The sequence below is a fragment of the Podarcis raffonei genome, chromosome 11 (genome assembly GCF_027172205.1).
Source record: "Podarcis raffonei isolate rPodRaf1 chromosome 11, rPodRaf1.pri, whole genome shotgun sequence".
In the NCBI taxonomy this organism is placed as follows: domain Eukaryota; kingdom Metazoa; phylum Chordata; class Lepidosauria; order Squamata; family Lacertidae; genus Podarcis; species Podarcis raffonei.
Genome location: NC_070612.1, coordinates 17,390,883 through 17,417,829, shown reverse-complemented (window position 1 = coordinate 17,417,829; position 26,947 = coordinate 17,390,883). Strand labels below are relative to the sequence as shown.

General features: G+C 44.2%; 1 long non-coding RNA gene across 1 annotated transcript; it reads right to left on the bottom strand.

Moving 5' to 3' along the window:
* Positions 1-21,750: 21,750 nt before the first annotated feature.
* Positions 21,751-26,356, bottom strand: LOC128423353 (uncharacterized). The gene is made up of 2 exons (XR_008332732.1): positions 26,155-26,356; positions 21,751-21,780 (listed from the first exon to the last, which is right to left on the bottom strand). It is a non-coding gene; the product is annotated as an uncharacterized LOC128423353 (long non-coding RNA).
* Positions 26,357-26,947: the final 591 nt, after the last annotated feature.

Genomic DNA, 26,947 nt, shown 5'->3' with positions numbered 1-26,947 from the left:
AACAACTATCATCCCTGATAGGATAACAACTCCTATCATCCCTGAGAAATGGTCATACTGTCTGGGGTTGGTGGAAAGTATAGCCCAAAGTTATCTGGTGCAGTCCAAAGTTAATCATGGTAGGCTGGAGTTATTTCACATTATGTATCAAAAAACGAAGATCATGGCCACTGGTCCCATCACCTCCTGGCAAATAGAAGGGGAAGAAATGGAGGCAGTGAGAGATTTTACTTTCTTGGGCTCCATGATCACTGCAGATGGTGACAGCAGCCACGAAATTAAAAGACGCCTGCTTCTTGGGAGAAAGGCGATGGCAAACCTAGACAGCGTCTTAAAAAGCAGAGACATCACCTTGTCAACAAAGGTCCGTATAGTAAAAGCTATGGTTTTCCCAGTAGTGGTGTATGGAAGTGAGAGCTGGACCATAAAGAAGGCTGATCGCCAAAGAATTGATGCTTTTGAATTATGGTGCTGGAGGAGACTCTTGAGAGTCCCATGGACTGCAAGAAGACCAAACCTCTCCATTCTTAAGGAAATCAGCCCTGAATGCTCACTGGAAGGACAGATCGTGAAGCTGAGGCTCCAATACTTTGGCCACCTCATGAGAAGAGAAGACTTCCTGGAAAAGACCCTGATGCTGGGAAAGATGGAGGGCACAAGGAGAAGGGGACGACAGAGGACGAGATGGTTGGACAGTGTTCTTGAAGCTACCAGCATGAGTTTGACCAAACTGTGGGAGGCAGTGGAAGACAGGAGTGCCTGGCGTGCTCTGGTCCATGGGGTCACGAAGAGTCGGACATGACTAAACGACTAAACAACAACATCAATCATGTATTGCAAATTGCTGCTTTCTGCTCTGTCCTTTGGCTAACACAGTTGTTAAATATGTCCCGACTCTTGAATAAAACTTTTAACAATTAGGATCAAAATGAACATTAAAAAAAAAATCTTTCTGCAGATTTCAGTGGCATTGTGGGAAATAAGCACCTCTGGAGCAAAAACTGTGTGCCTTGCAGAATGACTAATTTACTGAGACACTGTGGGACTCTGGACAGCAAACTCTGCTGAGAGGTAATGAGACAGTCTTTGTCTCTTATGACTAATGATGAAGGCCATTCACAACAAACGTCCCCACTTCAGTTCTGTTCCTGTCACTCACTCACACGCACTCACAGCTCCCCATTTCCTGCCACTAAAGAATGCAAGGACTCCACAGATAACCATTTGCTGTGCACCAAACAGAGCCACTGGCAGTGAAGGGAAAATCTGTCCATTTCAGTGTCTCTTTAAGTTCTGTTTTTTCCAGTCTTAAATCCAGTTCTTCACATTTCTGCAATATGTGATTTTTATTTTTAAGAAAACACTCATGACAATTCTTCGGCATTTTAGTGCAGATTTCTCTTAGTAACCACTTTTTTGTATGCAGTTTTGATTTATATATGCCTTTTGCAAGCCATCTTCTGATAATAGAATGCATTTCTGTATGCTGTTTACACTAAGATGTGCATTTTTATGCCCACTTTTAACTAAGGTGTACACGCTGAAGGACTGCATCAGAAAATCTGGAGAAGTGGAAATTTTGAAGGAGAGTTGTGTTTCTGTCTGTATACTGGTTCAAGAAGTGTGAATTAGGGCAAACCATTAAGACAGATAGTAGAAGACACTTAATGGATCCATTAAATTCTAAACTACCGTATTTTTTGCTCTATAAGACACCCCAGACCACAAGACGCACCTAGTTTTTGGAGGAGGAAAACAAGAAAAAAAATATTCTGAATCTCAGAAGCCAGAACAGCAAGAGGGATCGCTGCGCAGTGAAAGCAGCAATCCCTCTTGCTGCTCTGGCTTCTGGGATAGCTGCGCAGCCTGCATTCGCTCCATAAGACGCACACACATTTCCCCTTACTTTTTAGGAGGGAAAAAGTGAGTCTTATAGAGCAAAAAATACGGTATTTACAAACTTACCTAATCTTTTATTGTATTATTCCAGGGTCTCAGGCAGAGGTCTTACTTCTGTTCTGTGGAGGAGTTCTGACAGTCTTCAAAGGCAGCCCCACATATAACACATGGCAGCACCATGGCAAAATCTGCCATGCCAACTCAATCTCAGCAACATTGCTCAGAGAAGGCACTGAGCTCCATACCCACCTATGGGCCAACCAAGCGCTTCCTGCATTCCAAATTCGGACTGCCTCTCCAGCTGTCGGAACTGAACTTGCCAGCATACAGATCTAAGTGCCTGGCATTCTACCCATTCTCTAGCTGGATCTCAAAACAGCTACCTAAACCTGCCATTTATATGCCAATAGCTCTTTTACATTAGCTACGCCAGCATAGCATAACTGTTTTGCAGAAAGCACACTGGCCAAGATCGCAGAGAAGTGAACCCAAGAAAGGGAATAAGGCGAGGGGGTTGTTATCAGTTTTGTGGGGGCAAATGGGATTCCTTCGAAGACCACGCAAAAGCCTTTCCCCCATACTTGGCTAACCAAAGTTAGCTTTTCACTCTGTGTTTGTGTGTTAACAGAGCAAATATTCGTTCAACCTAATTCTCCATGGCCTATTATCAAGCATGTACAATATAGATAAATATGAAATAGCTCAGGTCTGGGCTTGCCAAATTTTTGTTCTGCCACTAAGGGAGCAATACTAAGTATGAGATGCCAGCATAAGTTTTTTTGTTGTTAGAGCATTTATTAATTTTCCAATAAAAATATCCAATTAACATATCAAATCATAATCCAATAAAACTAAAAAACTAAAATAAAAAAAGATCAAATTGTCTTCCGAATTGTAATTTTGATTTTACGGCTTCTCACAGTCTGAACCTTGAAGCATATCCAAATCTCAGTCCTGCCTCTCATCGATATTTCTATATTTCCATATCTCAATTTTATCTCTCCAAGGGATGCCAGCATAAATTAAGTTAAGTTGGCTTAAGTTAAACTGGCATAAAGTAGATCCGAACTCCGTAAGTGGGGCTACTGCTGGCTTAGTCAGACTGAGCCTGGCAGAGGGAAAACAAGTTTTCAAAATTGGGTTTGACTTATACCACCCATTTTGCTGGAACACCCATTTATTCAGGTCTTATTCCATATAAATCCCACCTGTGTTGGCTCAGGCATAGCTGAGCTGAGCTGAGCAACTTACAACAGGTATCTCTGGGTGAGAAATATGGCTTCAAGTTACAAGAAAGGAGATTCTGACTAAACGTCAGGAAGAACTTTCTGACAGTTAAGAGCTGTTTGACAGTGAAATGGACTCCCTCGAGAGATTGTGGGCTCTCCTTGGGGGCTTTTAAGCAGAAGTTGGATGGCCATCTGTCATGGATTCTTTAGCTGAGATTTCTGCATTTCAGAGGACTGGACTAGGTGACCCTTGGGGTCCCTTCCAACTTTACAATTGCATGATTCTGTGAGTCAGGCTTGGGGATTTGCATCAGCACAGCCTTGCTGAGCCGTGAACCTGCTGGCTGAGATGAAGAGCAGCTATATCCTAACTCACTCATCCTAGGGTTAGAATCACTTCTTAAATCTATAAAAGTCCTCCTCCTTTTCTGCACGAGGACTCCACTGTGCATGTTGCATAAAGAATACAATTTTGGTAGCATCCAAAGGGGGATTTTCATTTGTCACGAAGCTGCCACGGATGTATTAGGGTTTGCTGTCCCTGGTTTTGCAAAAATCTGTGCACATTACGACCAACTTTGTTTCCTTTATTAGCTGAGGTCAGGAGCTGCCTACTCAAAGAGACAGCCAGAATTATAAATATAGCAAGTGATAAATTTTATGGCTTGCTTTTCAGCCTGGAGGGTGGTTTTTTGGGTTTTTTTAAGGTCGTGGGTATTGGCAAAAGCCAGGGCTTGGTTAACAGCACATAGGCGCCACCTTCAGGTAAGACAAACTTGAACAAATATAATTTTAAGTTTTGTTTATGTGTATGCAGTGGGCAGAGTGTTGAATATGGGAATAAGAGACCTGGATTTAGGTACACACTAGTCTTTCATACCTGGTAAAGACCTGTGTGATATCCCCCACCCACATGTCTGTGTGCCTCTAAATGTTACATCAGTGCTGGATTTGGGAGTAGCACCACTAGGTTTATGGACCATGTCCCAAGGTATAATTTTATTCTGGGCTCAGCTTGTACAAACGAATTCAAATGTTCAGCAGCCATTTCCCCCCCACATACCTGCAAATACAAAGCGTTACCCCAAATGTTGTGAGGGGATAAAATACGAACCAACTTTTTGAAAAGATTGTAAATCTTGGAAAAGGAAAAACAAAAACAAAACTATTGTTAGAGGGATATAGAATACTACAAGCAACAGCTAATGTGAATACCTAATGTGAATAATATGAACAGCTAATGTGAATCAACCTGTCCATGAGAGAAAATGCTTTTAAGATATTATATCAAACAGGAATTATCTCCCGGTTAGAATTGTGCGTAGGGAAATGTATCCCAATGTTTCTGATTTACATTCAAGATGTGGTGGAAGAACAGGTACCTTTGCCCACATTTGGTGGGAATGTACTTTGGTTATAAAACAGTGGCTGGCTCTCTCACATATTAGGCATATTAGGTTATTAAATCCAACACAATCCACAACCAGCACTTTGGGACTAGTTAAAAGAAGAGTAAGAGATCACATGGTGATGGTTATGCACATGCTAGCATAGTCTACTTATTTTTAGCCAAAACATGGGAAAGGGCTCTTTTTAACCTATGGAGAAGGAAAATGTAAAATGGCATGCTGATGAATAAGGCCACCAGCTATAAATATTTATGTGAAAAAGGAATGATTGAAAATCTGGACTTTACCCAATTTCAGAACTGACACAAACTTAAAGATTTAGCACCAAGGATATTTTAACAATGCGATGAAATCAAGTAGCTAGTATGGAAACTGTGTTGCGTCCAATACTGCACAAGCAGAAGGCAAGCTGGTGAGATGGACCTTTCCCCCCCCTGCTTTTCTGTCCCCTGTGCCTTTTGAACAGACTTTCCAGAGAATTTGGGAGAACCTAGCAACTCCACAGGCCATGCCTTACAGGGCTCCAGTGGGTAAGGAAATGCGCATTTCCTTGCAGTCTTGCGATCCACTGGCAGGCTTGACTTCCATGTGGATACACTGGATCAGGATTGAATTTAAAATCACTTTAATTCGATGATCTTAGTTAACATGTTTTGACACTGGTTTCATTCTCTTGAGTTTGGGTGTGTGTGTTTAAACCCTAACGTTTCTGGCAATTTTGCAGGGTGAGCTTAGTGAAAAACTGCTCCCATTGTGCTCCTCTAAAAGACACCTGAGTGTGTGCCCTGGCACATCCCCCGGAATATGCTGCAAGGTGCAGCAGCTTTGCGGCAGGCAAATTGCTGTGGGAAAAGTTTTATGAAAAGTAGAAAGTTGGATAAGAACCACCGTTGAGGGTGTCCGTCTCAAATCATTAAAACTGTAGTGATTGCATGAGAAAACACTGAAGTTCTGTTCTGAGAGCTTGCTTTATTGGCTTTATGATAATTTCAGAAGATACAGTGAGTATTTGCAGGATGTTTTAAGTAACTACAAAATCTGAGAGCCATGGCTGGGAAGACCCAGCTTCAGTTCCCCACACAGGCAGGAGGGACACAGAAGGATGAAGGGCATAAGGTCTGGGTTGGTTCGGATGGGGAGAGGCAGTCCTTAAGGTATTGAAATCCTGAACCATGTGAGGCTTTGTATTTTTATTTTTTTACAATAATATTTATTATTTTCCATACATAAACGTAACAGAAGAAAGAGCCAACAATAATAAAGAAAAAAGAAAGAAATGGAAAAAGAAAAAAGAACATATAATATAAAATACATCAAATCACCACATAAACAAAAATTTAATTAATCAAAATCCATCTTCATAAACATATTACTTGACTTCCTCAAATCTCTTCCATCTGAGTTTCTTAGTAATTATATATAGCAGTTTCCAATATCATTATTTCATAAAACCATATCACAGTCATAGTCCTAATTCCTAATTTTTCTTATTGTACATTTTCTTATTTATTTATTTAATCCCAATTTAATCCTAGGCCTAATTGATTCTTTCAAGTGATTACATATCGTTAATATTACAATATTTATTCAAATAGTCTTTAATCTTCCAGTCTTCTTGGTATTCCTCTTCTTTCTGGTCGCGGATTCTCCCGGTGAGATCAGCCAGCTCCATAAACTCCATCATCTTCATCTGCCATTCTTCTACCATTGGTAGTTCTTGTGTTTTCCATTTTTTGGCTAGTAAAATCCATGTGAGGCTTTGTAAGTCAGCACCAGCACTTTAAATTAGGCCCAGAAATGAACTGGCAGCCAGTGAGGTCGGACCAGGATCTGTGCTATATGCTTAACTCATCCTTAATCCCTTATGCACAGTTATGTTTGGCTGCATAAAACCTCCCATAACCATGCACTGAAAGCACATTGAAAGCACATCAGTTCCCCCAAATGAATCCTTAGAACTGTACTTTACTAAGGGTGCTGGGAACTGTAGCTCTGTGAGTGGTGAATTACAATCCCCAGGATTCCTTAGTGGCGATAATCTGCTTTCAATGTGCTTTCAATGTTTGTATGTATGTGTACACAACCAAAACAGCATGCTCAGCTCCTTGAAGGAAAGGCAGAATGTAGCATACAAAATTTTATCCATGTTTTGCTTTCGTTGTAAAGAACAGTTAGCTCTGCTGAGCTGGAATCCTACGTCTCGCCGGCATATCGCCAGAGAAATATCCCAGGCATTTTTCTGTGGGGCTGTGAAATAATAAGCAGTTATAATGACTTATGAAATGCTGCGTCCTATGGGGAAATGTCTTTGAACTGCGAACAAGCAGAGCACACTTGGCAGCACAAGAGAGGTTTTAAATATTTCAGCAAACAGGCGCGCACCAGGGAGCAGCTCCTCAAAGGCACCAGCCGCTAGAGAGGCAGGCAGCAGGAGGAGGACAGCCTTCTTTCAGGTTGCACAGACAGCAAACATGATTTTTACGGCAAAGATTTTCATTCGCTTAACAGGTTTGTTTGTTTTTTTCGCTTGCAAAGAGCAGATGACTTAAATTACTGGGGCACCGCTTAGGCGGCTCGTGTTTTTGCAGGTGGTAGGAAGAAACCAAAGGTTCCAGGCTGAGCTGAAGAAAGCGAAAGATCTTCCTTTCCTCTCTCATGCTGATACTGATTGAAGTTTAAAGGAAGTAGCAGGGAAAGTTCAGAGAAGATGAGCTCAACTGTTGTATCAACTGTGATGGTCACTGTATGTTGCATCATTTATTTTTCTATTTATTTTTATACCTATATCTCATTTTTGCTTGGACAGCTAACATTCATTTCCCCAATGGGCTCCTATGCGGAGAGACTAATCTATCCTTGCAGCAATTATGCTTGCCACATTGACTGCTCTGGGCTGTTTTCTGGATGGGTTACACAGGCTATTTTTTCTTTTTCTTTCACATTGCATTGCATCGCAGTTTATATAACTTCCCACCTCTTTCCCCCTTGTTTATACACACTTTTATCCCTGCCCCTACCGTACTCCAGTGTCTTTCTTCTCTCAGTGATAGGACACAGCATCTTCCCGAATTACTACAGGAGGATACAATGTGAGTGTGCTACACTCAGTGCTCTCTGGTACAGGAGGTTCACACTATTCCTGAGATGGGCATTAGTCTAGCTTGCACAACTCAATGTCAAGATCTGCAGAGTCCTGGCAACCTGTATGCCAGTTTAAGTAAATACCTGTGCATGCATCAAAGTACAGTGGTACCTCGGGATACAGACGCTTCAGGTTACAGACTCCACTACCCCAGAAATAGTACCTCGGGTTAAGAACTTTGCTGCAAGAGCCAGTGTGGTGTAGTGGGTTAAGAGCGGTAGACTTGTAATCGGGTGAACCGGGTTTGCTTCCCCGCTCCTCCACATGCAGCTTCTCTGAAGTCTCTCAGCCTCACTCACCTCACAGAGTGTTTGTTGTGGGGGAGGAAGGGAAAGGAGAATGTTAGCCACTTTGAGACTTCTTTGGGTAGTGATAAGGTGGGATATCAAATCCAAACTCTTCTTCTGCTGCTGCTTCAGGATGAGAAGAGAAATCACACGGCAGTGGCGTGGCGGCAGCGGGAGGCCCCATTAGCTAAAGTGGTACCTCAGGTTAAGAACAGTTTCAGGTTAAGAACGGACCTCTAGAATGAATGAAGTTCTTAACCCGAGGTACCACTGCGCATGTATGTAAAGCAAACAGTGAGCAGTAGAAGAGGAAAGTGATTAACTACATCGGATCACATGACCTCCAAATCACAGTGGAATTAGTCTAAGTTGCAATATAGTGCCCCAGAGGTTCATCAGGTACTCAAGGTGGATGATTGCCTGGTACAGGGATTTCTGGTACAGGGATTCCTCTATGGCTGAAATATACTCGGAGTCGAGTGTGGATTTCATGCTCTTTATTCAGCTCATAGTAGCAATGAATGAAACTTCTCCCAAAACGTCTAGCTATATATACATTATTTATACAATTGGCCCCGCGTGATTGGCTAATTCCGGGCTGCTCCTGCAGGCCAATCAGGTCGCTAATTCACTTCCACCTGGAGCTGGATTGGGTGGCTTCTGCGGACCAATCAGACTGCTGCATTCTGGATCCAGCTCAGTACATATCAGTGGCCTAACTTAGAATTTCCCATGTAGCCCCCTCTGTCCTAATTTTCATCTGTCAGGTCAAGTTGCTTTTATTCTTGAAGGCATTTGGTCTGTTGGATGAGGTAGTTTTAAGAAGCTGATTGATCCCCTGTGTTTGGGGTTCCCACCACCTCTCTCTGAAGATTTCATGGTGCTATTCATCATTATTTTGTTGAGGTTTTGCAGGTGTTTTCATTTCCTCTAAAGAAGCTCTAAGCTGCTTACTGCTTTTTTAATCTCTAAGCAGTATGCAACACAAAATACACCAAGTAATGCCAGTAAAACAGTAGTATTAAAGCCCATAAAAACAGAAATGGGATGAAATTCAAATAAATCAAAACAGAGTACGATCTTAGCGAAAAGGTCAAAAAGTCAAAAGGTTTAAATTTGTTTCCGGATGTCCTGAGCATTGCAACTGTGACAGAAAAGTGAGACATAATGCTTTCAATAACATTATCGTAATAGACATCCCTTTTCAGTGCTTTTGAGACGTTCTTCCCTGGACCTAGTTTTGAATGTTTTATGCCATCAGTTTGCTTGGGAACATTTCCCTATATATCACAGAATGTCGGGGTTAAAGTCTCTTGTGGTGCCATGCCAGACATGCCATTGGATAGGGATTTATTGATCTATCTTTAAAAAAAAAATTCATGAAATGACTTGTAAAATAAATTCTCTGTGCACTGCACAAAGTGGAAAGTAGAATCATAGAGCTGGAAGGGATCCCCAAAGGACATCTAGTCCAGCCCCTGCAATGCCCACAGCTATCCCTGGGTGGGCTAGAACCACCAGCCTTCTGGTTAAAAGCCAGATGCACTATCTCATTGTGCCACAGCCATGGGGTAAGGACATTGCAATAAAATCAAGAGCAAAAAATTCCACAAGAAGCATAAAACTACTAGCCTGCATAATAAGCACATCTATCTGTCTGACTGTCTGTATATCATTGCATTTCATTATACACCTGAGATGTATATTTTCAGCACCCACCTTATTTTTGCAAATTAAGTTGTTTTGAACCATTTTAATATTAGCTCTTATTTGTTATAATCCACCCTGGAACCTCAGGGTAAAAGGCAGGTAGTCAATCATAATCATAATAATACAGGCAGACTGTGCAAAACATCTGTCATTCATTTTGCTTTTCATAATGGAAGTTGCATCATCTCAAGGTAGCTGGTAGCATACAATCTTGTCTTGAATCACACAACAGCCAGCAGGTGTCAGTCTTTCCTTTCTGAGTTTTTGAAAAGGTTACCAACATACAGTATTTCCCCAAAGTCTTAGCTGCCTGCATAAAACCAATCAATCAAATTGATAATTGATTCACATGGTGCCTTCATGACATATCTTCTTATCTCAGGCCTTCGGCTAACAATCTATGGCCTTTTAAACTGGGGGGGGGGTATTGTTTTGTTATTATGCTATGCAGTGTTTTTTTCTGGGGGGGACAGACGCAGGGGTACGCATACCCCTAAACATTTTGCAAATCTTTGTACTTTTGTCCATTTACTGTATTAACCCTCCCCCGATTTAAACTATAAAATGGTGATTTTCTTGGGTCAAAATGAGAGTACCCCTTGACATTTTTTTAAAGAAAAAAGCACTGATGTTATCAGTGCTGGATTTATGTATAAGCTAAACAAGCTATAGCTTAGGGCCCCGCTCTCTAGAGGGCCCCCAAAAAATTTAAAAGAAAAAAACCCTGGATGTACATTTCCAAAATATAAGATAAAAAACATATAAAACAAAACCTACACACAGCAACAGTGTTTTGTGTTGTGGATTGACCTATTAGGTCCATAAATTACCAAATAGCACATATCAACACAAAAAAACAGTGACAATTTGTTGTAGACAAAGGACAGCTGGACACATAAAGGGCCCCATTACCTTCAGTAGCTTAGGGCTTCATCAAACCTAAATTTGGCCCTGGATGTTATGTATTCCCCCCCCATACTTTATATGGCCCTGTGAACCTCAGATTAAGGGTGGTATATAAATTTAATTAAAAACCTTTTTTTTTTGGTGCACCCTAATTCTTTTTCCTTTACTGGGAAACTCGAGGGAGACTTAATTCAGCAGATCCCACCATTTTAGAAGCTGGTAGTTGAGAGCAGAGTAAAGGTAAAGGTACCCCTGACCGTTAGGTCCAGTCACGGATGATTCTGGGGTTGCAGCGCTCATCTTGCTCTATAGGCCGAGGGAGCCGGAGTTTGTCCGCAGACAGCTTCCGGGTCATGTGGCCAGCATGACTAAGCCGCTTCTGGCAAACCAGAGCAGTGCATGGAAACGCCGTTTACCTTCCCACCAGATCGGTACCTACTTATCTACTTGCCCTTTGATGTGCTTTCGAACTGCTAGGTTGGCAGGAGCAGGGACCGAGAAACAGGAGCTCACCCTATTGCGGGGATTCGAACCACTGACATTCCTATCGGGAAGCCCTAGGCTCAGTGGTTTAGACCACAGCACCACCTGCATCCTTGAGAGCAGAGTAAAGGTAAAGGTAAAGGGACCCCTGACCATTAGGTCCAGTCGTGGCCGACTCTGGGGTTGCAGCGCTCATCTCGCTTTATTGGCCGAGGGAGCCGGCGTACAGCTTCCGGGTCATGTGGCCAGCATGACTAAGCTGCTTCTGGCGAACCAGAGCAGCACACAGAAACGCCATTTACCTTCCCGCCGGAGCGGTACCTATTTATCTACTTGCACTTTGACGTGCTTTCGAACTGCTAGGTTGGCAGGAGCAGGGACCGAGCAATGGGAGCTCACCCCACCTTGGGGATTCGAACCACCGACCTTCTGATCGGCAAGTCCTAGGCTCTGTGGTTTATCCCACAGCACCACCCGCGTCCTTTTGTCTAAATGCGAGTTCTTCTGCTTTTTTGTATGTGTGGTGGGGAGAGGTTTCCTTTAGTTCCTCCAGTCTGTGTCACTAAGGGCCAGATATGCAACATATGTCTGAGACCAATGGGTGGCTACTGAAGGCATGTCTTTTCTGCGTCTCTTTTTTGTTACAGCATCTGGGCTATGGAACACCTTCCTGGGGGAGATTCATGGGCCCCCATCACCGCCTGCCATCTGGCAATTAGTGTCGACCATCTGCCTCTCCTGGAAGGCTTTTTGACATAAGCCGAACCTGACTATTGTTTGCTGACCTGAATGTGAGTTGATCTCACAGTGGCTGTGGCTGTTATTGCTAATCACATTTTCATTTGCCCATTCGTTTTATAAACTATTTTATTGGGTTTTAAATCTGCGTCAGCCACCTTTGACAGGGGTGTGTGTGCTTTAAGTGGAAAGCCTAAATACAATTTTTAAAAATAACAACTACAACAATATCCTTCATTCTATTATTTTTATTATTTATTAAATTTATATCCTACCTTTCCTCCAAGGAACTCAAAGAGGTACAGTGGTACCTCGGGTTACATACACTTCAGGTTACATACGCTTCAGGTTACAGACTCTGCTAACCCAGAAATATCACCACGGGTTAAGAACTTTGCTTCAGGATGAGAACAGAAATCGTGCTCCGGCGGCACAGCGGCAGCAGGAGGCCCCATTAGCTAAAGTGGTGCTTCAGGTTAAGAACAGTTTCAGGTTAAGAGCTGACCTCCGGAACGAATTAAGTACTTAACCTGAGGTACCGCTGTATTTGTGGTTTCTCCCCCACTCCCCATTTTATCCTCAGAACAACTCTTTGAGGTAGGTTAGGCGAAGCTAAGAGACCAGGCGAGTGATTGGCCCAAGGTCACCCAATGAGCTTCATGGCACAGTGTGGATTTGAACCCTGCTCTCCCAGGTCCTAGTCTAACTCTAACCACTGCACCACACTGTCTCTGTTGCTGATCTCCTCCCCAAAACTTCTGAGCACCACTCACCATCTGAAACAGTTGTCTGTTGTACCAGGGCCAGGTCGAACAGGTATTAGTTATCCATAAAAGGTAAAGGTAAAGGGACCCCTGACCATAAGGTCCAGTCGTGACCGACTCTGGGGTTGCGGCGCTCGTCTCGCTTTACTGACCGAGGGAGCCGGCATACAGCTTCCGGGTCATGTGGCCAGCATGACTAAGCTGCTTCTGGCGAACCAGAGCAGTGCATGGAAACGCCGTTTACCTTCCTGCTGGAGTGGTACCTATTTATCTACTTGCACTTTGACATGCTTTTGAACTGCTAGGTTGGCAGGAGCAGGGACCGAGCAATGGGAGCTCACCCCGTCTTGGGGATTCGAACCACCGACCTTCTGATTGGCAAGTCCTAGGCTCTGTGGTTTAACCCACAGCACCACCTGTGTCCCATAGAAACAGGCAAAATGAAGGGCAGGGGAGAGTTTCTGAACTGGAAAATTCCGTTTTATTGGCATCCCATTGGGATTTCTCTTATGTTTTTGCATTTCCTTGATCCTAGTGGACTTATAATTACTACTGCTTAGACTCTAAATCCCAATTAGAGCAAGAATGCCTGTGTGCTGGCAAATGCCCCAGCTTTCCAATTGTCTCTGTGGAGATTCTAGGGATGCCTTCATTCATATCAAACAGGTTTGCAGGCTTTGGTGCATTCTGATGGCATCCTTGCTTGGGTCTGAAAGGCTCCTTTCAAAGATTTACTGAATGCTCCACAATGAATTTCCACAAGCGTGTCCCTAGTTCTTTAACGGGTAGCGGCATTGCTTTATCTATTTGAAACAAAACTTGTAAACTACTCCCAAGGTCTTACCCCAACCATACCTTTCAAGCACTATTGTAACACTTTGTACCATTGTGTGGTTTGTTAAAGGTGCTCAGCACTGTAGCTCTGTGAGGCCAGCACCTTTAAGGAACTACAGGATTCCAAATGACTCTGAGAGTGGTATAATAGTGTCACATGGAAGATGGAGGAAGCTGGTTTTCTCCTGCTCCTGAAGGCTAGGACCTGAGCCAATGGCTTCAAGTTACAAGAAAGGAGATTCCAACTAAATATCAGGAAGAAGATTCTGGCAGTAAGAGCTGCTCGACAGTGGAACAGGCTCTCTCGGGAGGTTGTGGTTTCTCCTTCCTTGGAGGTTTTTAAGCAGAGGTTGGATGGCCATCTGTCATGGATGTTTGAGTTGAGATTCCTGCATTGCAGGGGGTTGAACTAGATGACCCTCAGGGTCCCTTCCACCTCTACAACTCTTTGTTGTTGTTGTTGTTGTTGTTTACTCATTTAGTCGTGTCTGACTCTTCGTGACCCCATGGACCAGAGCACGCCAGGCACTCCTGTCTTCCACTGCCTCCCGCAGTTTGGTCAGACTCATGCTGGTAGCTTTGAGAACACTGTCCAGCCATCTCGTCCTCTGTCATCCCTTTCTCCTTGTGCCCTCCATCTTTCCCAACATCAGGGTCTTTTCCAGGGAGTCTTCTCTTCTCATGAGGTGGCCAAAGTATTGGAGCCTCAGCTTCAGGATCTGTCCACCCAGTGAGCGCTCAGGGCTGATTTCCTTCAGAATGGATGCATTTGAACTTCTTGCAGTCCATGGGACTCTCAAGAGTCTCCTCCAGCACCATAATTCAAAAGCATCAATTCTTCGGTGATTAGCATTCTTTATGGTGTACAACTCTACAATTCTACAATTCTATGTATGGCAGGGATGTGCCCCAATTTCACTCTGATGGCATTTCTGTTTAGCAGGAGTTCACAGGCAGCATAACAGGAGTCTGCCCATTTGCTTTTTGATCCTATGCAATAAGCCACGATTCCCTCTCCACTTCCCCTTCAAATGTGGGTCCACCATGTGCCCTTACTTCTTCACTAGTTTGCCTGCCCCACAATGTTTCGGGGTGCTTTTTAAAAAAATTGCTGTAATACATTTAAACAATCTGCAGCACCAATTGTTATTATTCTTTCAAAAACACAAATGGCTTGTTTTTAAACTGGAAAATCACTCTGGGGAGATTGCTTTGTGATATCACAAGTTCTTAACCAATCAGCACTCCTGAAAAAAAGCCCCTCCTACTTTGAGGTGGCAGAACTTGTTCACCCTGTGCTTGATCCTCAGAGAAAGATTGTATGTGAGACAACAACATTGGTTTCCGTTGTGGTGTAATACCTGTTTGTTTTTAGCACAGGTCTAGAATTTCCCTTATGTAATGTACCAGCCCTGCTACCTATTCTGGTTGTTCGAAGATTGCTGTTGTTGATTTATAGGCAGCACATTTCTTCTACTTAGATGTGCTATTATAATATCTATAAATGACACAGTGGTATACATGCTCACAAGAATATCTGCACTGCCAGTGCCAATTCCCTCCCTCCCTCCCTCCCTTCGGTTATGCCAAAGTGATGGCATGAAACATTGCCCTTGCTCTTATTTGGCTTGGTGACATCATTACATTGCCAAGCCAATTAGCTATGGGAGGAATTCAATGTCACATTAAGGCGATAATTCTGCCGGGGCAAGCAGATGGTACGATCCTCCCTCACTTGCTTCAGTGTGCTGTTTAAAGGATTCTCCTGGCCCTTCCCAGAGCCTAAATTGAGCGGGAGGGGCACAGAGGGGAGGGATGCCCCATTGCGCAAGTGCTTCCACTGACTTGGCTTTCTGGCTGATTCCTGCCCTATATGTAGCATCATTACAAGCCAAATCAGAGCAAATCTTGCCCTCAACTCTGCCCACATCATCAGAGGGGTGCTGTATTCGGCACCCCCTGAAAAAAAACCTCACTTTGCCGCACACCTTTGTGCCATGGTGTAAGAAGGATGGGAAGCTTCTCCTGCGTTTGATCTTGCTGTGACAGCAGCAGAACATTGCCACACACATGTCATAAACTCCATATCAGCCTAATCTTTTATTTCTCTTCTCTTCCTTCCCCCTCCCCTTTTATGAAGATCACCCACTCTGAGACCCCACAGCTAATTCTCCCCTGGCCTCCTTACTGGCCCAAGTAAGACCAATTCAGCCAGCTAGCCCTGGGGATTATCTAATTGATTTTTGATTTTTGAATTTTATTGTTCTTCATGTTTTTATACTGTATTTTAAAGTGCTTAAAATTTGTTGTTTAGCTGCCCTGAGCCCGGTTTTTGAACCGGGAAGGGTGGGGTATAAATAAAAAATTATTATTATTATTATTATTTATTATCATAGTCTGACATGTGATTTTGAGTCTCTCTGGGCCTGCACCCCTGACGGGTGCTGGTTTCACCTCCCCCCCAGTGTACGCCTCTGCACATCATGAAGCAAAGGGAAAACAGAAATCCTGCTACCCAGCAAAAGGGAGTGCCGATATCTGCAAAGTACTCTGGGCTTATAATGCAGAGAGGCGTAACTTAGCCAGGGGGTGACTGTGTGTGTGCTGAATCTTCCAGCATGGGGGTCACTGCCTTGGGGTGTACAATGCTTTGTTTCCCTGCTGATTCTGGAACAGGACCCATTTAGGAAAGCATTCTACCTGAAACAGAACCTGTGGCTTTTTTTTTTTAGAACACGAAAAGCACATCGATTCACCTCCATCCCCACTTGCGTCCCTCACGGTACTAGTGAGATGCAGTCCATCTGGTTAGGTAATAAACAGAACACCCAAATTATCCATCTACAAAGGCTATTTCCTATTTTGCAGAGGGGAAGACAGCAGCCTGAGAACATAGCAAGCTGAGTGAAAGGGGTGGTCTTCGGCATCCTTTACCCAGGCAGACATAGTCTCTGCTTCCACCATCTGTAATTCTGCAAATATGTACTTTGTGACCCCATAAAACTCCAGGAAAGCACAAAAACAAAAACTAGTCAAAAAGCTGAGAAAGATAATGTGACCCAGCATTCCAGGGTGTTTATGTAGAGACCACACACATGCATAGGCACCCTATCTGATGGGTATGGCTTGTTCCACTTACCAAGAAAGCACACAGTGGAAATTTCCACTGCAAGTCACAGCCCATCCCCAGCGTTTAACCCTAAACTTCCTGAGCTGTTGCAACTCGAGTGATGGTTGAAAAGCACAACCTTTGCTTTAGTAAAGATAATGATTTGCAACCCATTTTTAATCTAACCTTTGCAGCTGGCCAATAATTAAATCATTTTTGAATTATTATTTTTTTTAATAAATTGAGATGTACCCTTTAGCTGTGATGATCTGAACCAGCTTAGATACTTTCTGCAACTCAGCTGTCCTCCCCACTGCCAAGGTCAAAATTGCTTTATACAAATATAGCTCTTAACTGCAAAAAAAGAAGCTTGTTGGGATACATCTGGCAAAATATCACAGTGATGATTTTGTTGTGAACATGTATACCACTCTATTATTCACTGATATGATGATCACTGTACTACAGCACTATGTATGGCACAGGATAAGAAGATAAAGAACATAAGAAGAGCCAGTGTGGTTTAGTGGTTAAGAGCAGTGGACTCGTAATCTGGGGAACCGGGTTCGCTTCGCCGCTCCTCCACATGCAGCTGCTGGGTGACCTTGGGCTAGTCACACTTCTTTGAAGTCTCTCAGCCCCACTTACCTCATAGAGTGTTTGTTGGGGAGGAAGGGAAAGGAGAATGTTAGCCGCTTTGAGACTCCTTTGGGTAGTGATAAAGCGGGATATCAAATCCAAACTCCTCCTTCTCTCCTTCTCTTCTTCTTCTTCTTCTTCTTCTTCTTCTTCTGGATCCAGCCAATGGTACATCTAGTTTGGCATCCTGTTCTCACGTGATATGACCACAAAAGACTCTCCTACCCTGTGGTTTCCAGAAACTGCTACACAGAAACATCACTGCCTCCAACTGTGAAGGCACAGCATAGCCACCAGGCCTACTAGCCACCGATCGCCCTCTCCTCCAGGAATTTGTTCAATCAGGTGCAGGCTCTGATCTTTCCATTTTCAGCGGTGCCCCCTGCCGGTCACCTTCCGTTCTGCTCAATTCACTACATCAGGTGGAGTACAGGGTCAGGTTTAAGGTGCTGGTTTTTACCTTTAAAGCTCTATGCGGCCTAGGACCCACATACCTAAGGGACCACCTCTCCTGGTATGCCCTGCAGAGGACCTTAAGGTCCACAAATGACAACATTTTGGAGGTCCCAGGTCGCAAGGTGGTTAGATTGGTCTCAACTAGGGCCAGGGCCTTTTCAGTACTGGCCCCGACTTGGTGGAACGCTCTGTCACAAGAGACAAGGGCCCTGCGGGACTTGACATCTTTCCGCAGGGCCTGCAAGACAGAGCTGTTCCACCTGGCCTTTGGTTTGGACTCAGTCTGACCCTTGTGTTTCCCTCCCCTTATGGTTTTGATCTATGGGCTACTTTTAAAATGAGGCTGCATTTTAAATTGCATTTTAACCTGTATTTTAAATTGTCCCCCCCCCCATTATGTTTTTACTGTAATTTTACTGGTGTTAGCTGCCCTGAGCCCAGCTCTGGCTGGGGAGGGCGGGGTATAAATAAAATTCATTATTATTATTATTATTATTATTATTATTATTATTATTACTATTATTATTACATCACTGTTGCGACGCCCTGCAGCACCCCTACGCTCGGCATCCAGTGGCTGGCAGAAGCAGTCACATTTCCCTAAACCTTCGTCCAATCCTCTTTTCAAGCCATCCAAGTTGGCAGCTGTCATTGCCTCCTGTGCACATGAGTTCCATAGTTTAGCAATGTGCTGCATGAAGAAAGGTCTATCGGTGGCTATTTCCTATTGCAGCATTCATGTTCAGAAGCCATATGCCATTGCCCCTCCCAGCAAGTTGCTGGGAGCTAACAGCAGAGAGGGAAGAGCTATTGCCTTCATGCACCGCTTTTGGTCTTCTAAGGGGCACCAGATTGTCTTAGGGGATGGGGGACAGCTCAGTGGTGCAGCATGCAGAAAGTCCCAGACTCAGTTCTGAGCATCTCCAGATAGGACTGGGAATGCCCCCATTCTGAAACCATGGAGAACCACTGCCAGGAAGTTTGGATGAGCTAGATAAGCCTTTCTCTACCTTGGGTCCCCAGATGTTTTTGGCCTTCAACTCCCATCATCCCTGACCACCGGTCCTGTGAGCTAGGGATCATGGGAGTTATAGGCCAAAAACAACTGGGCTAGATGGACCAAGAGAGCCAGATAACAGGTTCTGATGTTCTACTGTGGGATGCGGGATGCTTGGTCTGATCCAGCAGAGATCTTCTAAGTGGAGGCTGATCCATTTGGGCAAATAGGCTGCTCCCCCCACCAACCTCAGTCCTTCCCCAGCCTGCCTCCACCTGCCTGCTTTCTTACTTACTTACAACCAGGCCAGGGGGTGACCCTGCCTGCCAGCTTCCTCCTCCTTCGTCTCAGTGCTGCCCTTGTAGAACTCAGCAGGGAGGAAGGGCACAAAGCTAGAACTAGTTTGGATTGCCACTCCTTGGCTCTGGCGCCACCTACTGTTGGCCTCCTTGCTTTCCACCCTCCTAGTCCCAATGAGGATTGGTCTCATGTTCTCATCTAAACTGTTGGGTTCCATAAGAAGCCGTGGTTGTTGTTTATTCAAGTGTTCCAATTATGCCCCAATCAAATCCAAGAGCCAAGAAATTTGTGGTGCTCCTGTTCACTTCTCCCTTATCATTCAACTAAAATGAATGGACCTGCATGCCCCGCTCTGGTGGATTAAGCTAGGAGAATGGGCAGGAAAAAACAGCTTTCCACATCTCTTTCCTTACCTGGATGTAAATGGGCGCACAAGTATGGTTCTTCTCCTGCTGCTGCGGCTGCTGGTATTGCATGTGCAGATGACTTTCAAGAAGCCAGTGGTAGTGCTGACCAGCTGTCTAGTGAGGGGTGGGGCTGGATTTAATCTCCTCCCACTCTCCCATCCCCACCACTTGCCAGTTTCTAGGAGGTTGGCTGTCCACGTGTTGGCTGTTGCATGCATGCATGCATGCGTACATAATTGGATAAGGCCAGGGAATGGTATTCCTTCTCCCAAGGCAGAAGTCATTCTCAGAATTCCTTTCATAATCTGGGGAAGGAAGGAAACACTGGCTTGACAAATCAGATGTATCTCCCCCCCCCCCCATTCAGTCACACCTTCTCCTTCTCCTCCTTTATCTCATCACATTTCCCTTTTCAGTGCAAATTGTGGTTAGTGTTGTGGGGAACTCTGTAAGCTTCGGTTCACCAAATTCCTGATTTTTCCAATATTAAATTCAGATCTCCACATTTCTGCAACAATTTGAAATTTACAAAACCCTCAGGAAAACTCATTAGTATTTTAATGTTGTCTAATAAACATAGAGTCAGCAATGCTGACTCGTATACACATTTTTGCAAAGCAAATATATTTTGTATGTTATTTTCATTCACATGTGCATTTTAATGCACACTACACAAGTATATGCATTTGTGTACACATCAACTGAGTAGAAAACTGCATTATAAAATTTGCAGGGGTGCAGGGGTGCAAATTTCAAAGTATGGCTGTGTTTTGGCTCACGTATTGTTTCGAAAGGTGTGAATTTGCTAGGTTCGCCTTTAACTGAATTAGATTCCTGTACATTCCTAGCTGGGACTGCACTGAATTGAATGCTGCCATTCGAAAGCATTTAGGAACATGGGAAGTTGTCTTATATTATTGAGTCAGTCCATTAGCCTATCTAGCTTAGTATCGGCCTACACGGATCGGCAGCAGCTCAGAAGGGTTTCAGACAGGTCTCTCCCAGTTCTGCTAGGAGGAGCCAGAGTTTGAACTTGGAATCATTTGCATGCAAAGCAGATACCCTACCACTGAGTAAGGCCATTGAACACAGTGTGTCTTACTTCCAAGTAAACATGCACAGGATTGTACTGTTAATTTCTCAGGCCAAATACCATGTGCATTGCAATCCATAGATTTGCCATTATTACCAAATAATATAATACCATTGGGAGGTTTTTGCTCCCAGAAATATTACTAGCACTTGATGCTTTCTGCAATATAGATTTTATATTCACAGGGGTTTTTTTAATAATAATAATAATAATAATAATAATAATAATAATAATAATAATTTATTATTTATACCCCACCCATCTGGCTGAGTTTCCCCAGCCACTCTGGGTGGCTTCCAATCAAGTGTTAAAAACAGCACAGTGTTAAATATTAAAAACTTCCCTGAACAGGGCTGCCTTCAGATGTCTTTTAAAGATAGGATAGCTGCTTATTTCCTTCACATCTGCTGGGAGGGTGTTCCACAGGGTGGGCGCCACTACTGAGAAGGCCCTCTGCCTGGTTCCCTTTAACCTCACTTCTCACAATGAGGGAACTGCCAGAAAGCTCTCAGTGCTGGATCTCAGTGTCCGGGCTGAACAATGGGGGTGGAGACGATCCTTCAGGTATACAGGACCAAGGCCACTTAGGGCTTTAAAGGTCAGCACCAACACTTTGAATTGTGCTCGGAAACGTACTGGGAGCCAATGCAGATCTCTCAGAACCGGTGTTATGCAGTTGGACACAAAGTGTGATAGGGACAGTATGTACACAATTATATAAGGGCAGAATGTTCTCAGTTTCCATACTTAGAACAAAGTGCCTAAAGAATATTAAAAAACCTTTTCAGCCAGAACCTCCTGTGCTGCACCTTCATCTTCAGGCTAGTAAGGTTTCATCACATCCTTGTAAATAACCTTAAATTGCTCAATGTTTCTGCGCACCTGTCAGTTACTGAACTAAGGCAGATAAATAAAGGAATCTTTATCATACAGTAGAGAACTACGAACGTATATGAGAAACCGCCATCCATTCAGTGTCCAAGCAAGAAAGAAGCAAAGCACACTTTGTGTCGGTTTGGCTTTTCTTTTAGGTGCGGGTTTTCTGATGGAGAAGTTCTGCAGTCGAAAAATCTGCTTTAAAAACACAAAACTCCGATATCCCAGGCTTCATATTTGCAGACGCAATTTGCACAAGCTGGACACTTGATCCCCTTTACAAAGTGGAAAGTTACAGGTATGCCCAGCACTTATCAGCCTTCCCAGTGAGATCAGGGAAACAGCATGCCGTCTACTGGCTATTCTTATAAACTTGAGCAAACAAAGCAATCACTTGTAAAATGTTTAGAACTGGGTCAAACTTTTCAGCCAGTGAGCACTGTCCTGGCTCCTCTGCCCTGCGTTTTCTTCCTTCTTTTTCTTTCTTTATTTCTGGCATTCACTGAGAATTGAAAAAAAACAAAAACAGAATCAGGAATTCAGCGAAAGGCAGCACATTTCGAATGAAAATCATGAAAGCAAAGTTTTGAACCTTTCCCAGACAAAACGTTTTAACACGATGGTTGAGGGTGGGGGGAGGGAATCAAGTTGCTTAAGCTTGTTAGGGAAAAAATAGCTAAACTCAGAATGGGGTGGGTAGGATTGCATTGTTTAATAAGTATCAATCTCTGCTGTGCAGCTTTGAAAAGACTGAAGGTGAGGTGACTGACCACCCCTAAAACCAATTGTTTGTTCCTTTCTTTTGAGGATACAGTGGTACCTCAGGTTAAGTACTTAATTCGTTCCGGAGATCTGTACTTAACCTGAAACTGTTCTTAACCTGAAGCACCACTTTAGCTAATGGGGCCTCCTGCTGCTGCCGCGCCGCCGGAGCACGATTTCTGTTCTCATCCTGAAGCAAAGTTCTTAACCTGAAGCACTATTTCTGGGTTAGCAGAGTCTGTAACCTGAAGCGTATGTAACCCGAGGTACCACTGTATTACTAAGATGGTAAACAGTCCACACAAGAAGAATTTAGTCTGCTTCAAAATTCTTATCCATATACAGAAGTATCAATCAATATAGTTAGCAGGAGCAGTTGTAGAGGACAAGCTGACAAATACAAAACCCTGCCGGGCTCAGGCAGGCAGGGCAGAGGGTGGTGGACAAGCCTTCCACTAGATTTCTGACAGACCTCCCCTTCACCACATTTCCCCCTACATTGGCTTAGGTTTGGACACAAACTAGTCTGTGAAACCATGATTTGCTGCAGGTTTTGCAAACCATGGTTGTAGTTAAGCACAGTGAACCATTCATTCATTTATTTTTCACATTTCTATCCTGCCTTTCTGCAGAACAACCGAGGTTGACATCTGCATTGCACAAACCATGGTTAAGGCAATTTCCTCCAGCCCTTCTGCTTCAAAGGTGACACGCAAACCTGCGTGGTTTCCCCCACTGGACATGTTTTCTGGAAGTGGGCCTGGCTTGGCAAGCTAAACCGTACCTCTTCCCGCTGCAATGTTGAAATCTTAACCAAAGTCAGCCTGAAGCATTTTTGTTAGGGATTGTAGGAAAAGACCTGCCAAGGAAACTGAAGAACATCTGGCGGCAAGAGTCTTAATAGCACAAGGATGGAAGAATGAGGAAACCCCGACCAAAGAGCTGTGGCAAGAGAAACTGATGGACTATGTGGAATTGGCGAAATTGACACACAAACTACTTGATAAGGACAACTGTGACTTTAAAGAAGAATGGGAACCTTTTACAAAGTACTTAAAGAAACAACAAAATGAACTGGACTCCTTGGCAGGTTTTGAATAAACATTCACAAACTCTTTATTGGTAATGTATAGATAGATAAGTTAAGGATCTTTACAATTTTATAATATGCAGAGAATAACATGTGTTGAAAAACCAGAGAGAAGAGCTGAGGGAAGTCTGGGGGGGAGGGGGGGTTCTTCTTTGGGGGGGGGAGGGGGAAATGGGGGGGGGATGAGGAGGATGTATTTGTGATAAACTGTTATGTTGAAATTCCTAATAAAAAATATTCAAAAAAGAGAGAAGAAATCTTAACCGAAGTTAGGGAAGAAAACCATCGCCGTTAGTACCAACTGTACTGGCTGGTTCAGCGGCATGAGTAGGACTGCATTACTGACCTGGCTTCCCAGTGATGAGCACTGGTTACCAAAGAGGAATGGGGGACTTTGCGCAAGGCAGTAGGGAGCTTAGCACGGTGTTGTTGCAGCACATGGATTGGCTCTGCTGCTTCCACACCATGCCACGCTCCCTGCTTCCTTGCTCCTCTACCTCTCCATAACTGTCTGTGGCACAGAGTGCTGAGAAGCCAGCTCAGCTACGGAGTCCCACCCACGCTGGCTGCTACTGGTTAAGTGTTATGGATGCAGTAGACCCAGATCTTTTGAGCAGAAACCATCTACAAATGACTCATTCAGTCTTTATGGAGCGCCAAGGGCCTTCTGGCAGTTCCCTCATTACGAGAAGCAAAGCTACAGGGAACCAGGCAGAAGGCCTTCTCAGTGGTGGTGCCCGCCCTGGGGAATGCCCTCCCATCAGATGTCAAAGAGATAAATAACTATCTGACATTTAGAAGACATCTGAAGGCAGCCCTGTTCAGGGAAGTTTTTAATGTGTGACATTTTAATGTATTTTTAATCTTTGTCGGAAGCCGCCCAGAGTGGCTGGGGAGACCCAGCCAGATGGGTGGGGTACAAATAATAAATTATTATTATTATTATTATTATTATTATTATTATTATTATTATTATTACTACTACTACTACTACTACTATTTAATTAATTAATTAGCTGCTGGTTCCAGGATCTGTACTCTGGTATCACTGACCTATCAGTTTCATTCCACCAATGAATGCATTTTTTTGCACTCGTTTGGTCAGAGAAGTGCACCGAAAAATTCAGAGAAGTGCGCATTTAAAGGCTAGCTGCATTTCGACCTGTGAATTGTTTTTGGAAAATGTGCTTCAGGTAGGTTTGCATTAAAATGTTTTGCTCTGGAAACGCCAAGCTACTGTTTTGTATAGAGGCATGGGACTGCTCCCATCCCATCATGCCTCTTTCCTTTTTTGCATTTTTTGTTTTAATCTCTAACAGGATGTGATGTCATTGTGTCTCCTGCCTCTCACATTCCTGGCTGTCAGGGATCTGGAAGATGCACAGTGTCACTGCATGCATGTTGTTTATTTTAATTTACTTACCGAACTAAGTCCTAATCCAATACTTTAACCACTGCACCACACTGGCTATCAAACTTACAGTGGGAAACAATACAGTGTTTCAATGGGAAGGAACATGGAGAAGAGACTTGGGCTGGAAGCAGTCCTGTGTCTCTTATAACATCTGGTTTTGCCCCTCTAATCAAAGCAACAACAACCACTGTAATTGCAGTGGCAGGTATAGCTAAATCTAGAGAAAGTGGTATGTTAGGAATGCTAATGACAGCAATTAAGAATGTGCCGAATATCAAAGGAAATGAGATGATATCTTCATACATGGCGTGAAGTGGAATATGGAATGAAGGTATAATTAACCTCTTTGATGTTTACCGGGATGTCTTAATTCTTCTTAGAAGTGATATAGCAGGTTTAGCTACTGGCCTAGAATGGCAGGCCAAATTTGAAAAAGAAAGTTTGATCCAAAACCTACTGGAGAGTAGGTGGGTGGGAGGGAAGGCTCTGGTTATCTGGCTTCCCAACGTAAAGGTTGCTGCCAATAACCAAGACAGAGAGGGGCAAGGCAATAGGAAGATTGGCAGTGTGCAGGGGTGAGAGCAGTGGGTTGGCTCTGCCGCTGTACCCGCACTGCACTGCCCTTCCAGCACCTTCTCTTCCTGGTTAGCTGCAATACCTGGAGATGCCAGGAATTGAACCTGAATCTTTTCACATGCAAAGCGTGTGTGCTGGTCCTGGGGGCTAACCAAGAGGTGAGGTCCCAGTCCAGTCTGAGGTCGATGGTGCGGTATGGAGGCTGTCCGTCAAAGCTGTAGCTGGGTCCAAGGCAGGGAGTCAGGTGGGGTCAAGATCTCTGGCAGAAGAGCAGGACAGGGTGCAGGCAGGAACAGGCTAGCAATAATGTTCCTCCCGCAACCTGGGACTGGGGCTGGCTGGCTTTTATCTGCCCCGAGGCATAGGGCGGCCCCGGTCCACAGGTGACTTGCATCTCCTGGCCCAGAGGCGAGCACTCCCCCAGCAGGAACTTAGTTCCCTCTGCCTCTCTGCCCTGAGCCTCTGCAGCTCAGGAGAGGCTGGAGGGTTACTGGACCCAGAGGCAACCTCCTCTTCCCCTGACGGGGCTGAGAGTGAAGCACCTGCAGGCAATGGGTCCTCCATCACCTCAGGGGCCAGAGCAGACTGAGCTGGTGCCTGCACCTGAGGATCCAGCACAGGTGAGAACCCTTCAGGCTCAGGCCCCAGCCCTGGCTCAGCTGGTTCTGGAGGCGGGGAATCCTGTGCAGGCTGGGATTCTTCAGGTTCAGCCTCTGAGTCCGAATCCCAGGCCATCACAGCGTGTGTTCAGCTGCTGAACTATGGCTCTTCTGTTTTGCTGGATTTTATACAGGGGAATGATCTTGCAAACCAAGCCTACAGGCCATGGAATTTGCATGCGTAAAGCTTATGCAAATGTCATCTTCCGTGAATGAATTCTACCAGGATAAGGTGTCCGTTGACACATTGCCCAAAAGGAGGAAAAGCATCACAAAAAGAGGGTGCAGATTTGCACAAAATTTACCTATGCCAATTTACATGCATGGATGCACATTTATAAACAATTGCTATCATTTAAATGGAAATATATTCACCATTGTGAGGAAGATCGTGACCAGGCGGCCTGCATGCCTGCTCATTCTGTTGTTCGAGTGCTCACTGTTGAAGGCAGCTTTTCACCAAAGAAGACTCCTTCAGATAGAGGGTTGTCCTCCAAGCAGAAGAGACATCGCCATTCTAATTGAGTCACCTTGGCTGTGGTATAAATGGAAAGATGGCAGGATTTCAATAAAACAAGCAAACAAGTGCTGACTGCTAATGAGTCGCATCAAGGCCTCTTCTTCTCTGCCATCTTACAGTTCTGGGCCATAGTTCTAGAGGGAGAGAATTCCAGACACACCTTTCTAATATTGGAAAAGGAAGATGTTTTGTGACACATGTGTGTGTGTGTGTGTGTGTGTGTGTGTGTGTGTGTGAATCCCATTGCTTGCATTTTCCTATTTCTCATTCCTAATGAAAACTATCTAACATGCAAGAAAATTCATGGGGGGATTTTGGCTGCGGTTGCTCTGTTTGCCGGGGAAAATGCAAAATTCTCTCACTCCTACTCATAAGTCCTCCGTGTGGGATGGGTTTTAATAGGTAGGAGAGGATATATTAATTGCAATTTATCCATCCGGGCACCCACGTATGTGAGTTAAACAGAGTTTAAAGCCCCATCCTTAGCAGCAAAATTGAAGCATAGGAATAAGGCTGTGAAGCCTTCTTTTGAACAAGACTAACTATGAAGTGGGACGCGGGTGGCGCTGTGGGTAAAAGCCTCAGCGCCTAGGGCTTGCCGATTGAAAGGTTGGCGGTTCGAATCCCTGTGACGGGGTGAGCTCCCGT